This window comes from Triticum dicoccoides, chromosome 1B (genome assembly GCF_002162155.2).
Source record: "Triticum dicoccoides isolate Atlit2015 ecotype Zavitan chromosome 1B, WEW_v2.0, whole genome shotgun sequence".
Taxonomy (NCBI): Eukaryota; Viridiplantae; Streptophyta; class Magnoliopsida; order Poales; family Poaceae; genus Triticum; species Triticum dicoccoides.
The window spans coordinates 21,129,580-21,143,858 of NC_041381.1; the positions used below are offsets into that span (position 1 = coordinate 21,129,580).

Here is a 14,279-nt window from a genome sequence, read left to right on the forward strand (position 1 = left end):
AGAGACAGAGAATGAGAGGGGGGGGGGGGACCTTGGAGGTGGGCCAAGGAGCGCGAGGAGAAGTGCCCCTCCTAGTCGTCTTCCTTGGCCTACGCATTCGCATTCGCCGCCGCCGCCAGTGGCGACCTGCCAAGCTTCCTCTTGGCGGCGATGGAGAGAGAGGATGAAAATCTCCATTTAGCTTAGTAACGCTAAACTAAGAGTGAGTAAAAATAGAGTAAACTGAAAACTAGAGTAACTGAGTAACAGAGTATACAAAATATAGTAATTTTTGTAGAAATAGAGTAAATTGAAAACTTGGGTAGTAAAAAAAACATTTTCCAAATTACTACATTTTGTACACCGCTTTACTAGATTTTGTGTATAGCGTTACTAGGGGGTGTAGAATAAGCTAAAGTGCTAAAGTGCTTCTCCTTCTTTGGATTACCTCGGATTTTTTAACAATTCAATTAGGGAACCTTAATAATGTTGAAACCCATGCAAGCGCTCCTAATAAACCCTTTTTTATAGGTCTGGTGGCGGCCAGGCCTAGAACTAATCGACAGGATAACTGTTGTAATCTGGAGTTCTGGACTCATTCTCTGTCACAATAACCATGGCTGACGTTGGGAACGAAGCAACAAGGTAGAGGAACAACAAAAATATAGTATAAATCTACACCACAGCCTCAACACTCTTCTTTCATAGCCCACATCCTCACTACTACTCTCAAAGCATTGGATCTGATGCTGCTGCTCAATAACCAAGGTGTGTGCTTCCCTACTTTTGCTACTTGCTCAGATCATATTCGGAGCGTCCTGCAAATGAATAATATGAACAGTGGTATTAGGCTTGTCATAGATTCACAAATCGCTAGGTGTGATGTTTCTGTTATTGATACTTAAAATCCTATGTTTAACTGGGTAAAATAATTGTTCTTGTGTGTGCAAGCCTTCAGTTTTCTTTTCCAATCAGTATGGCATGCGCTGGCGGAGTTGAGTGCAACCCCGCAGCCCTTGTAAAGCTCCGCCACTGATGGCATGCCAAAACAATCATAAGCTGAATATATAATAAACAATAAGAAGCAGAGGGTGAGGGAAGCGCCGTTTTACGGACATTCTAGATTGTAGCACATGAGCAAGATGGACTGTCGTCTCACATAATTTACTAATTTAGCTTCCATCTTCCAGGAAACAAGCTAATGCATTTGCTGTGGGCCAAAGAAGAATCATATATCCCATATTGAGGTGGAAAGTGACTTTCCAGAATGGCCACTGAACCTCTCCATGACAATCTAGATGGCAACGCAGCAACCGACCAACCATATGATGGTGATTCCTCTTCTGAACAGCAACTCACCATGTACAACTACGACCTGAGTGATCCACACTCGACAGTTCTTAACCTAGCCAGCCAACCAAGCACATATCTGCTTGGTGGAGTCACAAGCCCTGGGTTCTGCAGAGTCAACAGCAGCCTTGGACAAAACCAAGTTCAGATTGCTGCACGGGGTAGCCCTGAGCACCGCCAGATCAGATCAAACGATGCTCTTCACTACATAAGCCAGATGCTGATGAAAGACGTCGACGAGAGGGTCGATATATGCCAAGGGGAGGCTGCTCTCCAGGCTGCCGAGAAGCCATTCCGTGACATTCTTGGGGGGGTATACGCGCCGGCTACTAATTGGCCGCCATTGCATAGCAACAGCAAACCAGACAACTCTGATACGAGTGGGACCAGCCGTTACAAGAGGCTCAGGACCACTAGCTTCAGTAATGACTACTCCAGTTACAATGTGTTACAGCCCTCAGCAACCCCGTTGAGTCTATATACCAGCAACATGAGTCTTTTTCTACCAGACCATCCATTGGTAAGTGTTGGATGGACTTCTGAAACTCTCTTCCCTGCCTTGCATTGTGATAGAGGTGTCGAGGAGGAAAAGATGTTTGCTCCAAGTATTTATAAGCTGGTGATATATTTAAAGAATGACGTACTTTATATTTCCCAACTGACTACGAAGGTAAAAGTAGTAGAGAGGAGCGAAAATGCAATCTTTGAGGTGGCAGACCAAAGGGGCTGGGGTATCTTTCAAGTAAGGAGCAATAAACATCATGCCATCACAATTTGTGCTATAATTCGAAACGAAAATTTCGACCGAGTTCTGCTATGCTACGGTCGTAAGAGTTTTGACCGAAGAACAAGACTGCGAGAAAGGATGGCGGGGGAAGGAAACAATAGCTCACGGAAAGGCCGGAGCGAAGGACGTCTGAAGCTATGGCAGAGGAAGCAACCGAGGAGAGAGTTGGTTGATCTCAGGAATCTCCTCATCAATTGCGCAAAAGCTGTGGCAGAAGACAACCACCTGTTGGCCAGTGAAATCCTAAAGAAGATAAGGCAACACTCCTCACCAGATGGTAATTGTACCCAGAGACTGGCATTTTACTTGGTGGATGGCCTCGAGGCACGCCTGGCTGGGACCGGGATTCAGGTTTATCAAAATCTCATGGAAAGGCGAACAAGTACCACAGACTAGTTAGAGGCTTATAGCCTTTTTATTGCATCTTGCCCTTTCGACAGGACGTCATACCACTTTGCCAACCAAGCTATTCTTGATGTATCACAAGGGCGTCCAAGAGTTCACATCATTGATTTTGGCATCGGCTTCGGCTTTCAGTGGCCATTAATGATTCAGAGGTTTGCAAAGCAAGAAGAGGGAGCCCCTAAGCTTCGGATCACAGGTATAGATGCTCCCCAGCCAGGTCTACACCCCTGCGAAATGATCGAGGAGACAGGGAAGCGGTTGGCTGATTATGCAAACATGTTCAAGGTACCTTTTCAGTATCAGGGCATTGCTGCTTCAAGATGGGAGACCATTAAAATTGAGGATCTTAACATTGACGAGGGTGAAGTCCTCATAATCAACTGCATGTTCCGGATGAAGAATCTTGGTCATGAAACCAAAGCCATAAATAGCACAAGGGACGAGGTGCTCAAAACTATGAGGAGGATCAACCCAAAGATTTTTATTTCTGGCACCGTGAAAGGGTACCGCAGTTCTCCCTTCTTCATGCAACGTTTCAAAGAGGTTATGTTCCATTACTCTTCAATGTTTGACATGATTGATGCAACTGTTCCACGGGAAAATGAAGCAAGAAAGACGATCGAGAGGATCCTATTTGGGCGAGATGCACTTAACAGCATAGCATGTGAGGATGCAGAATGGACTGAGAGACGGGAAAGTTACAGGCAGTGGCAAGGAAGGTTCCTCAAGGCTGGGTTCCAGCAGCTTCCTATTGATCCAGCCATCTTAAATAAAATAGTACAAAAGAAGAACTCACTTTATCACGAGGAATTCTTTGTTGTTGAAGATCGCGGTTGGCTGCTACAAGGATGGAAAGGGAGAGTACTTTATGCTATATCTAAATGGAAACCTGATGAAACATAAGATGGTCAGTAAGATTCGAACTGTTTTTCGAGTGAATCTGTTGATCTTTTAAACGAATATTGACTATGGGTACCGGGTGTCCTGGTCATTGTTTTTGTATAGTGAACTAAAAGGCGACTGAAATACTTTGCTTCTTCTGTTCTTTTTAATTTCTGTTGAATAAACTGTATTGTGCCTTCAAGACATGAGATTAGTGGAAATACCATACCTAGACACTGATTTTCTGTAAAGTAGATCATTCCCCTGAATATCTCTCAGAGGATTGTAATTTCTGATTTGACGACGGCAATCGTACTTGATCCAAACAAGGTTCCTATGCATGAATCCAACAGGATGAACTAATGTTCCCATATTATTACTCTCTCCACACAGCTTGGTGGGTGACCTTTTGCACAATGTCTTCCGTCAAACGTTTAGTACCTCTTAAACTAGGAATACTATTTCGGTCATTCAGATTGGAAATTTGAAAAATCATATGTACAGAATTTTCTCAAAAAAGACATTGGCGACATCAGGGGATTTTTGTGTGTGAAGTACTCATTTCGCATAACAAGAATCCAATAGATTGCACTAGTATTCACATATCACAAATAAGTGGAGTTTGAACATGTCTTCTGTAAAACTTCTAATTTAATCCATGTATTTTGATCATTCAGATTGGACTGAAAATCATCTGTTCTACCAGGGGACTACCAAATCACTTGGGCCACAGAGACACGGGGAAGCACCTTGGGGGCGGGCGCAGAATGTGGGCCTCCGAGGTCAGCGAAGGAGCGCGAGGAGAATAGGCCCTCCGCGTAGTCTTCCTTCGCCTACGCCGTCGCATTCGCCGCCGCCGGCGACCTGCCGGGCTTCCTATTGGCGGCCATGGAAAAGAGTAGAGAGAGGGACGAATCCGCCTTCGTAAAGCGTTTACGCATCCGCTGATGTGCCGAGTCGTGTTTTAACTGGACCTGGGCCCTAAGCCGTGTCAGGTTAGGCCCACCTTATCAGGCCTCCCCTCGCAGAAAGAAAAAAAATCACCCACGTCCGTCCCACTCTCTTCATTTTAAAATATAGTGCCGTCAAATAAATAAATAAAATATATAGAGTGCATTGGTTTTTTCCAAGTAGAAATATAAATTTGATAAAAATTTAAGAAAAATTATAAAAATGTTGATACTAAATCAACACCACTAGATTCATCACAAAATACATTTTGGTATTGTGTATATTTGGTATTAAAGATATAGATACATTTTTTCTATAGACTTGGTCCAAGTTGTGACACTTGATTTCCGTAAAAATCAATGCTTGCCTATATTGTGGGACAGAGAGAGTATGAACGAGGATGTCCCTATTGTTTTTATGTTTGTTTGTTTTTTTAGATGTTGATGTCCCTACTGTTATGTGTCCCTTAAATGGGCTAGATTTTATGGGCCTGGGTGCATTAAATCTTGTGCCTCGGCCCAATAAAATCCTGAAATTTGAAAGACCCATTCGAATTGCATAACAAATGTGCAAGTTTGGTACTCCCTACATCCAAATATGTTAGGCCTAATTGTTCAGGGCTGTCTTTGACCATTCGTAAACTTATTAATAATATATGAGATGTACGTTGTAAAAATTATATCATTATAAACTCTTTCCACATACAAATTTTATGGTATATTTATTTGTAACATACACATCATATATTATTGCTCTACCCGGCGGTCAAAGACAACCTCAAAAAATGTATTAGACCATATATATTTGGATGAAGATAGTACCATACTGCTAGTTGGGAAAGAGTAGCACCAATATAAAACTTGGGTTGTTCGACCACCCCTTGTAGAGAGGGAAAAGAGTAACACCGCGCGTGTTCACTCACTCACTTGATGCAAAAGCGAGTGGTCACGTCACGTGGATTGAGTTCGAGCTTGAGCTATATTATATATCTTGTTCAAAGAACACAAATTTTGTATGGAAGTGCATGACCTAGCTCTAGGTGCATGTCAATACTCGAGCTCGTTGCGGAGACACTTTGTATTTTCAAAGAGCTCTTCCACCATGTGTTAGTTGCATCGCTTCACTCTCCTAGGCGTCATCTTTGTGTAGAGAAAAATGCAAAGGAGAGGGACTATACAAAAGGTTACTTGTGGTGACCTGCTTCTCTGGAGACCCCTTTCTAGCGACCACGTGCACAATCGTCTAGGAGAGCAGGCCTATTCAAAACCAAGTCCCTCAAGACTCCACACCAGCTAAAGTGCGATATGGTTTTTGAGACCGTCTCGGCGCGACTGCTCGTTCAAGTTCGACTACATCCACGGAGATAGTTCATCTGGTTCCTCATGACCGGCAGCCACCTCATCTTCACCACTGTGGCTAACGATGTCGTTGCACCAAAGTTTTCGGTGAACTCGTCTGTTCTGAATCTCTCTTCGTTGACATGTGCCTCTGGCCCATATGCATGTTCCTAGCCTGTCGTATGCGATTTGCCATGTTAATGGTCTTTTGATAATGCTAACCTAGATTGAGCTTAACCAAAAACTGTCTAATATCTTGACAAAATGAAATCTCTTTTTGTGTGTGTGGGAATGCTCCCTAAATGGAATCAGATAACCAAGATGTGAGTTTCGTATATCAGGTGAACAACTTACAATTGTTGGTACAGACGTCAATACAAGGCCACATTGGCGCGGCCCAGGCAAAAACCAAGCACAAACTTGGTACAACAAACAACCCTCCAAAAGTTCAACCATTATACATATCTACAATCAAATGAAAAGAAAATTTACAAGTTAGTTGAATAGTGCATTCTTATATTTTCAATTACGTCAGAATTTTTTAAAATATTTTGTTTCAGTTTCTTCTTCTAGTTTTTTTGACCTATTCTTCTAGTACTCCTTCGATCCATATTATTAGTTTAAAGTTGTACTAAAGGGGTGACAAGTAATTTGGATGTGCATTTTCATGACCTGATAACTAACACTGTTGTCTATGTTGCAAATAAAATTAAAAGGCAGTTACGCTAATTAAACGTTTGGTACAAAAAATTCAGATACGGCAGAACATAAGTCAAATCTCATCAGACTAGCTAGGCACCAACAGTTCTATTTTGAATAAGATAATCAAGAAACAATCCTGATTATTTTAATGAGATAAAGTACAACAAATTATCCTTGAAAAAGATTCAACCAATACCATTATATATAATATCAATTATCAAGTGGAAAAGAAAGGAAGAAATTCTTCGAATAGTGCATCTCCTTTTTTTTGATTACCAGGCCAGCGCTCCTAATAATGATTGAAACACAGGCCAGCGCTCCTAATAAACACATTTTTATAGGTCTGATGCGCGCCGGGCCTAGTACTAATCGACAGGGTAATTGCTTGTAATCTGGACCATTCTCTGTCACAATCTTATGATGTTGGGAACAAAGCTATAAGGTAGAGGAACGACAAATTTACTTCACATCAACACCACAACCTCGCTACTCATCTTTCATAGTCCACACCCTCACTACTCCTCTCTCGAAGCATTGGATCTGCTGCTGCTGCTTAATAACCAAGGTGTGTGGTTCCCTACTTTTGCTCTTTGCTCAGGTCAGATGAGGAGCCTCCTGCAAATAAAAAGGTACAATGGTATTAGCGCATCATAGATTCTATGTTTAACCGGCTCAGTTAGTTATTCTCGTGTCTGCAAGCCTTTGGAATTTGTTTTCGATCAGAATGGCATGCCAAAACAATAATAAGCTGAATCTCTAATAAAAAGGAAGAAGCAGAACTCGGTTTTACGGGCATTCTAGAATGTAGCACATGAGCAACGTGAACCAAAATTCATCTCACATAATTTAGCTTATATTTCCTTTTTTTCTTCTTCCAGGAAACAAGCCGGTTCATTTACTGTGGGACAAACAATAACCATATCCAGAAATAAGGATTCCAGTCAGCCTCCAGCCTCCTCAGCGATTTGGGCTTCCTGGCCGTTGGATCGAAGCGCTTGATGCGATCTGAGCCGTCAGATCGAGCCCTGGAATGACCTCGTCCGTCGGATAAAAAATAGTTACTACTGCAATGAACAGTTTCACCTCGACCGTGCCACCACACGTAAATAGCCAGCCCCGCCGGGGGCATTTTCATCATTTCACTCACAAGGATATAAAAGCCAGCCACTCCTGTGGAGACGACCTAGCCGCTGCCTTCTTTCTCCCGCACTCGCCCGCGCCTCCCTCTCCCCCTAGAGTCGCCCGCACCCGCGCCTCCCTCTCCTCCTCTCGCCCTTAGCGCCGCCACCACTGCCTCCTTCCCCATCGCCGCCTGGCCTCCTCCCCTCACGTTCTCCTCCTTCCACCCTTCCGATCTGGCGCCGCCCAAACCCTAACGCCCCGGCCCGGCCCCGGCTCCCACAGGAGGGAAGGAGGAATGGCGAGGCGAGGCAAAGCCGCGCCCGAGGCTGACCAGTAGGCCTCCGCCAAGGCCGCGCCCAAGGCTTACCAGTAGGCCACGGTCACCAAGCGCCCGCACAAGGGAACCACGTCGGTGAAGAAGAAGTCGGCGCCCAAGTCCGTTGCTGCTGCACGCCCTCTCTAGCCGCCTCTCATCATCCTCCCGTTCGGCAGAAGGAGGACGAGGACGTTGAGCGGACATGGGCTATCACTCTCTCTGCGGGCGAGCTCGAGCGCTACAGCACTAGCGAGGACCTCCGTGAGTTCCTCAATGGCATGACCGTAATCACCTTCCGTGACTTCCCCCTTGCAAGGTACTGTTTACTCGTGGTTCAGTTTTGGGGACTCGGAGCGCTGGATTTACTGATGATATGATTTTGTTTGCACAGATGAGTTGGGGACTCGGATGTGTCCACGGTGTTGAATGTGCCTCAGCATCTGAACGAATGGCAAGCTAGGCATACCACTCACGTCCTCTCGCCCGTCATGATTTTGTTTCCATTAACCATTTCAGTCATGGGAGATTTGGTTTATGTGGCTCTCCATCGATGGAATGCCGATGAATGCACATATGAACATACATACATAGTTCTGTTTTGGTTTAGAATTCAGTGTCAGGTATCATCCCTCCATGAGGTTTTATCCAGTGTCTTTCTCTTTCCTTAATAATTGTTGCACTTTTGATTGAAGAAAACTCTATGGAGGTTGCTGATTTGGAGCTCAGCTAGGGATGCCTAAATTTCATGGTTGTTGCTTGATGTGGAATGTAAGTATGCTGTTCTCTTTTGTCATAAATTCTTCACCTATTCAAGAGATGAATTTCGTGATAGTTAGAACAACTGAACAAATGTATTGTTTTGTGGTGAACTGATCAACAAAAAAAAGATCAGAAAATAGTGCACCCGCAAGAGCCATATACTGTAGACTTGAGTGATTGTCAGATTTAATGTACATGCGTATATGTGAATTGGTGTAATTAATTTAGAAAGTCAACTGAATATATAAACTAGAAAGATTAGCAATCTTGTCTCCGTATTAATTTCATTGTGTTAGTCTGGCATGGCATGTACATAATCAGAGGACCACGGTATATAATTAGTTTTATCTGTAGTGATAAAGAAACACTGTCACCGAGATCATTTTTCTTGTGCGGGTGCTCATCTAGGCTGACATGTTTCCTGATACAAACTCATTCAACCACGTATAGTCTTCATTGCACATCATGTGGTTGATGTTTAGTCTTGTTTTTTTTCAGATGCAACTGGAACCGGCGACCAGCCCTTCCTTGCCCTCAGCCTCGACACCACCACTGACGCCTCCAGGAGCAGTGGGGCATCGCTGGTGGCGCTGGCAAGGCAATGGTGAGCGCCCTCTCCTCTTTTCCCCTTTTCCGCTCGCCGTGTGCCATGTATGTTGATTCTCTTGTGCTGTGCAGGTTGTGGTTAGGCTTTAGTGCCAGGTTCCTCACAGTTGTAGTTGTTGGGGAACACTGCTATGCTCGTTGTCCGGTGGTGGGGTTTGGGCATGCCACTGGTTCTCCTTCGGGGTGGCATGGATGCCTCCGCGCTCGGAGTCTGCTGTATCTACGTGTTCCTAGGTTCGTCCCTTTCTCTCTGTGCTAGCCCAGGAAGGCATATTTTTCTTAACTGATCTAGGTGTTAACTGATCCAGGTGTTGTCATATGCTCCAGATTTTATATGGCCCATTGTATAAGATGCAGTTTGGATTATTAATCTGGAACAACTATATCATGGAGGTGTTGTTTAAGGTAAATCAAAGCTTGAGATGACAAAGATGAAAAATATGAGAGGATATAAAACTGGCATGTTGACTATGGTTTGTTTGCAGGTTCCCTTGCTAATTTTATCTTAAGCTGCAATTCCGCATCTTTGGGTAAGATAATCTGTCCAGTGCTTTTTGCCATACAATACCAAGCAAATTCATTTGCATTTGCAGCTATGGATGAACCCTTCTTTTTGTTCTCATGTTAGTGTTAGAGCAGCTGCATTTCCCTATGGTGGGTAACTTATTTACTGAGTTTGTGCTTCAATTTGGTTTAGATTTCCTCCCCTGACTTGCTCTTCCTGTGTAGTTCAACGCTGCATCGCTCAGTTCGTTTGCTTGGTTCCTTTGCTCGGCGCAGGACGTTAGGAGACCATCAACCGTAAGGAGGAGGAATAAAAAGAAGTTCAGAAGCAAAGGACCATCTTCAACCTGATTTTAGGCATCCTCAAGTAAAGGTAAAACTTCAGATTTGAGGGCACCAACAATTTATTACCTGAATAAAAAAAGGTTCTTTGCTTGAATATATGTATCTCTCTGGTAAATGTCGTGAAAGGATAAAATTAGAAAGGGAAAAGAGGACCCTAAGGTTTATTGATAAAACAGAGCTTTCTATGCTTGAAAGGGTTTTGCCAATTTACAAGACCCATATGCGTCTCTCTCTGCAAATTGCCTATTTAGTATTCCAAATTTCAGTCAACTATCATACTGGAGAAGCGGCGGCGGATATTTATTCATGTTGGATTTGTACAGTTATGGAATTGTTGATTCAAGCTTTAAAATCCACTCCGTCTGGTGCTCCTCGCACGCATGTCTGCGCCTCCCTCCTCCTCCCCATCGGGACCAGGCAGGGGAAGGAGGAGTGCGGGCCACAGAGACGACATGGTGACCGAGCTTATTGTAGCGCCGTCGCCATTCCTTTGGACGCGGTAGAAGGTGCGCTGGCAATAGAGAGAGGAGAGGAGGTCCAGCCATCTGCGCTGCTGTCGCCACCGTCCACAATGAGATGCTCATCCTGCTGCTCCACAACATGGCAGTGTGCAGCTTGCAGAGGCAGACTTCGGGTTGGCATGGTCGTGCTCCCTCCTCCTAGCTTTTCTGCTTCAGGTAACCCACATCTTGGTGCCCTACTCCAGTTTTCTTAAGTGGTTGTAGTTATGTCGTAGCCTGCAACTATAGCATAGATTTGAGTGACTGGATTGTTGTGCAGACTAGAATGTGAAAGTTGTTTGTTTGTAGTGGGTTCGGATCCACATTTGGTTCTGATACTCAAGTTGGTAGTGTACACATAACATTTGTACACATCTCTTTCCAGCTTCATGGAAATATCCATATTTGTTGCTCTGTCTATTTTGTATCCGAATATAATTATTATGATTGCCTGTCGATGCTTCTCCGAATATAGTGGGTCTAAGAAATATGTCTTTTATATAATCGTCCAGTTTGTTCATGTTCACTGTTCTGCAGGGATGAGAGGGCTTTCTAACTGTAATGATGTTCTAGCTAGGAGAAGACGAACTTGCAAACATAAGAGCCAGGTGACGATGATGATTTATTTTGGGACGACGATTTTAATGATGTTCCAGCTAGGAGAGACAGACTCACAAACACATATGTTGTAGACGAACAGTAAATATCGCTTCTCTTCACAAGCATTATGACTTGATTTTGGTAAATCATGTTACTATTTCTGTGACGTCGGCATTTGGAAGGCATGCCATCTGAATCGTCTATCATAACTGAACCATTACTATCACAAGCATCTTACTTTTAGAAATTCATATGATGGTTCAGTTGTCTATATTATGTGTGCTAGTTGTTACCTCTGAAATATATATTATGTGTACCCTGACGTGTTGGTTTATTTTTGGTGCCAAAATGCTGCTGGGCATTTGGTTCGACTGACTGCACTGCCCATTTAGTGTTGTCTAGACATATGCCATGTATTTGACACAACCATGTTATCTATAAAGGCAATTTTCCGCTTCTATGCATTAAACTGATCCATTCTCGGCAACTTTTCTTGCAATAATATATACTTTGTTTATATGTTTGGATAATGGGTTGAGCTAGGCACCACGCGCCAAGGCGCGTTTCCTATCTAGTATCTCATATTGAGGTGGAAATCAGACTTTCCACAATGGCAATTGAACCTCTCCGTGACAATCTGGACACCCTTGCAGCAACCGACCAACCATTCAAAGGTGATTCCTCTTCCCAGCAGCAACTCACCATGTACAACTACGACCTGAGTGGTGCACACTCAACAGTTCTCTCCCCAGCCAACCAAGTAAGTGCCTACAACAGCCATGGACGAAACAAATTTCAGATTGCTGCAGGGGTTAGCCCTGAGCACCACGGGATCAGATCAAGTGATGCTCTTCACTACATAAGGCAGATGCTGATGGAAGACATTGACGAGGGGGTCGACATATGCGAAGGGGCTGCTCTTCAGGCTGCTGAGAAGCCATTCCGTGACATTCTTAGCGAGGTATACGCGCCGCCTACTAACTGGCCGCCATTGCATAGCAACAAGAAGCCAGACAACCCTGATAAGAGTGGGACCAGTAATTACAAGAGGCTCTGGAGCACTAGCTTCAGTAATGACTATTCCAGTTACAACGTGTTACAACCTTTAGCAACCCCGATGAGTCCATATATCTGCAATATGAGTCCTCTTTTACCAAACCAGCCATTGGTAAGTGTTGGATGGACTTCCGGATCTGGCTTCCCTGCCTTGCATGGTCAGAGAGGTGTCGGGTAGCAAAGAATGTTTGCTCCAAGTATTGATAAGCTAGTGATATATTCAAAGAATAACATACTTTATATTTCCCAACTGACTTCAAAGGCAAAAGTAGGAGAGGGGACCCAAAACACAATCTTGGAGGTGGCAAACCCAATGGATTGTGATACCTTTCAAGGAAGGAGCAATAAACATCATGCCATCACCACTTGCGCAATAATCCGAAATGAAAATTTCGACCAAGTTTTGCTATGCTATGGTCCTTCTGACCGAATAACAAGACTGCAAGAAAGGATGGCGGGGCAAGGAAACAAGACCTCACTGAAAGGCCGGAGCAAAAGTAGGAAGCAACCGAGGAAAGAGTCGGCTGATCTCATCCACTGCGCACATGCTGTGGCAGAAGACAGCTACCCGTTGGCCAGTGAAGTGCTATTGACGATAGGAAAACACTCTTCAACAGATGGTGATTGTACTCAGAGACTGGCATTTTACTTGGCGGATGGCCTCAAGGCACGCTTGGCTTGGATCGGGAGTCAGGTTTATCGCAACCTTGTGGAAAGGCGAACAAGTAGCGCCGATTCGTTAGAGGCTTGTAGCATTTTTCTTGCAGCTTTCCCTTTCGGAAGGGCGTCATACTATTTTGCCAACCAAGCTATTCTTGATGTCTCACAAGGGAAAGCAAGGGTACACATCGTTGATTTCGGCATTGGCTTCGGCTTTCAGTGGCCATTAATGATTCAGATTTTTGCACAACAAGAAGTGGGAGCCCCTAAGCTTCGGATCACAGGTATAGACATTCCCCAGTCAGGTTTCCGCCCCTGCGAAATGATCGAGGAGACAGGGAAGCGGTTGGCTGATTACACAAATAGGTTCAAGGTACCTTTCCAGTATCAAGGCATTGCAGCTTCAAGATGGGAGACAATCAAAATTTAGGAACTTAACATTGACGAGGATGAAGTTCTCATAATGAACTGCATGTTCCGGATGAAGAATCTCAGTCATGAAATCGATGCCGTAAATGGTGCAAGGGATAATGTGCTCAAAACTATGAGGAGGATGAACCCGAAGATTCTTATGTCTGGCACCGTGAATGGGTTACTCAGTTCTCCCTTCTTCATACAAGGTTTCAAAGAGGCTATGCTCCATTACTCTTCAATGTTTGACATGCTTGATGCAAATGTCCCGCGGGATAATGAAGCAAGAAAGATGATTGAGAGGATCCTATTTGGGCAGAATGCTCTTAACATCATAGCATGTGAGGGCGTAGACAAAACTGAGAGGCCAGAATGTTACAGGCAGTGGCAAGCAAGGTGCCTCAAGGCTGGGTTCCAGCAGCTTCCTGTCGATCCAGCCATCTTAAAGAACATACTACACAGGAAGAACTTATTGTTTCATGAGGAATTTTTTGCTGTTGAAGATCGTGGTTGGCTGCTACATGGATGGAAAGGGAGAGTACTTTATGCTATATCTAAATGGAAACCTAATGAAACACATGTTCATTAGTAAGATTCGAACAATTTTTCAAGTGCACAAACATCTGGGCAACTTACCGCCTCTTTAGCTATTTGCATCATTCTCAACACAATGGGTCTAAATTGCCGAACACCATAAGATATTGTTGTCATATGAGTATTGGGAACTACCATCTCGGAAGAAGGTAAGATAGTGATTCGAATGTTGATATTCAACATCTTGGCAGCTACACGGCCACATGTAGCAAAAATCAACTGTACAATACTTTGCCTCTGTCGTTTTATTTAGTTCTTGAACATACTAGACATGATGAGATTGGTGGAAATACCATACCTAGACATTGGATTTTGCTGTAAATATGGATCGGAGGGAGTAATATAAACAAGGTTCCTATGCATGAATCCAATGGAATGCACTGATGTTCACATATTCTTATGTGAATTCTTCT

General features: G+C 43.8%; 1 pseudogene; it reads left to right on the forward strand.

Annotated features, from left to right (window-relative positions):
- The first annotated feature begins 1,246 nt into the window (after nucleotides 1-1,246).
- Nucleotides 1,247-3,424, forward strand: LOC119350017 (annotated as a pseudogene).
- Nucleotides 3,425-14,279: the final 10,855 nt, after the last annotated feature.